This window comes from Cebus imitator, unplaced genomic scaffold, assembly GCF_001604975.1.
Source record: "Cebus imitator isolate Cc_AM_T3 unplaced genomic scaffold, Cebus_imitator-1.0 Scaffold522, whole genome shotgun sequence".
Lineage (NCBI taxonomy): Eukaryota > Metazoa > Chordata > Mammalia > Primates > Cebidae > Cebus > Cebus imitator.
Window position 1 is genome coordinate 35,350 of NW_016107837.1, and position 2,033 is coordinate 37,382.

Below are 2,033 nucleotides of genomic sequence, written 5' to 3' on the forward strand. Positions count from 1 at the left end.
CTCTCCCTCGTTCCCTCCCCCACTTCCCTCTTCTCGTCCCCTCCCCCACCACGCATTCAGGGACGCCTGGCCCCTTTCTCCCAACGCTGCCCCGCTGGGCAGCCCAGATACACTGTTCCCCCTTCAGCCTGGACCCCGCGCCCCCTCAACCCCGTTCTCGCGCTCAGGGCCTGAGACCTTGGGAGTGACGCCTGGGACACCTGGGCCCTGTGGCTGCGCCCGCCGCCTCCTCGAGAGGTTTTGCCGCGTGATGTGGGGGTTTTGTGGGGAAGGCAGCCCCTGTCATTCCCAGTCAGCTGCACGGCGGGGCCAGTGGAGGCCGTGGCCGCCTTGGTGAGGGGGGCATCGGGACTGTGGGGCGTCATCTCTTCATCTGCGTCCACCGCTGCCACTGCTGACTGGCGAGGGGGGAGGCGCGCAGCGTTTGTCCAGGCTAAGTGGGTTCTCTTTGTCCTTAGCCCATTTCGCAGATGCTAATCAGAGGGCACAGGCGACCAAGAACCTGGAACCCACTGGAATGCCTGTGCCCAGCGCCCACCATCTAAGTTCTCTTCCCACTTGACTCCTGTCGCGGTCTGGGCTGTGGAGGATTCCTCTAAACAGGCACAGACACTGATGTGAACTGAACGTAAAGCTGCCAGCCTTTCCTGGCAGTTTGCTTTGAAGGGCTTGGAGGGGGGGCTGTGCCCTTGGGGTGGGCAGGGCGTTCAGTGGCCTGGCGGGCCCCACAACACCAAGGACGTACTGCCTGTGGTTCCAAGTCAGGCTGGAGGCGGCATGGGGCTGGCTGTCCATCCACAGGCACCTTCAGGGGTAGGTGGCACTGGGGGCTCAGCACCATCCTGGTCTGCAGCCAGGCCGGGTGCACACAGTTGATGTGCAGGCTGGCCCCGGTGGGTACAGGCTTTGGACGTCCCAGGCGACACCATCCCAGCTGCATCAGGCACCCTATACCCCATAGGCCGGAAGGCACGGTGAGCCTGGAGCTGTGGCCCAAGGCCTGGGGAGGCCGTCCCTTCACAGGGTACACTGCCTGCCCTTGCGGCTGTGGCACCAACATCAGCGGTGGCTTTGTGCTGTCTTCACCCTTATCACCTAGCAGGAGTGAGCAGGGAAACTGAGGCACAGGGTAAGTCTTCTGCCTTCAGGCACAGTGAGTGGCTTTGAAATGATGGCCCCATTGCTTATTGGAAGTGGGATCGTGGGTGGATTTGCGAACCTCTCTGAGCCTTGGTTCTTCCCTCTGTAAACTGGGGAACCATCCCTTACCTCCTCTGGGGTGGTAGGGATTTCAAAGCAGGTTTGCTAATTACTAGTCTCAAGAGAAGCCTCCTACTTGGTGGAGAATAGCAAAGATCGTCATAGGGAATACCAGGAACTTCTGCCTGTGGGCACCGCCTCCCTGCTGGCCATTTAGTCCTCTACGCACTGGTGACCTCCATCCTCACATACAAGTGACGCAAAGCAGGTTGGTCACTTACAGATAGGAAGCAAGGGACAGAGCCAGGCCCTGTGTTGGGAAAGCTGCCCAGCGCAGATGGATTGCTGACCGCACATGCTTCTCTGCACCAGGCTGAGGGGCTGTGAAAGCAGCCGCCCAGGTTAGATACTCAGGGGCCACGTGACCCCCAGGGCAAAGCTTCAAAGGACACCCTGCTTGCAAGGAGAAAGAAGCAAAGCCCAGGCAGTTCGTCCCTCACTCAAGCTGTTACAGTCCCTAGGAGGGTGAAGGATAGGGCCTGGGCTATTCTGGGCAGTCCCTCCCTACCTCTGGAGGCCACATCCTCAGCACCTTCTACCAGCAAGCGAAAAAGCAGGTAGTGCAGGGTTGGTCCGAGGCCCCCTGGAGAACGTCCCTGCAGGGATTATTATCTGAGCTGCATGGCGTCTGTGCTGCTCCCACAGGTGACCTGAACTGGGTGGTATATATGCCACTCTCACAGGTGACCTGAGCTGGGGAGGCGTCCGTGCTGCTCCCACAGGTGACCTGAGCTGGGGGACGTCCGTGCTGCTCCCACAGGTGACCTGAGCTG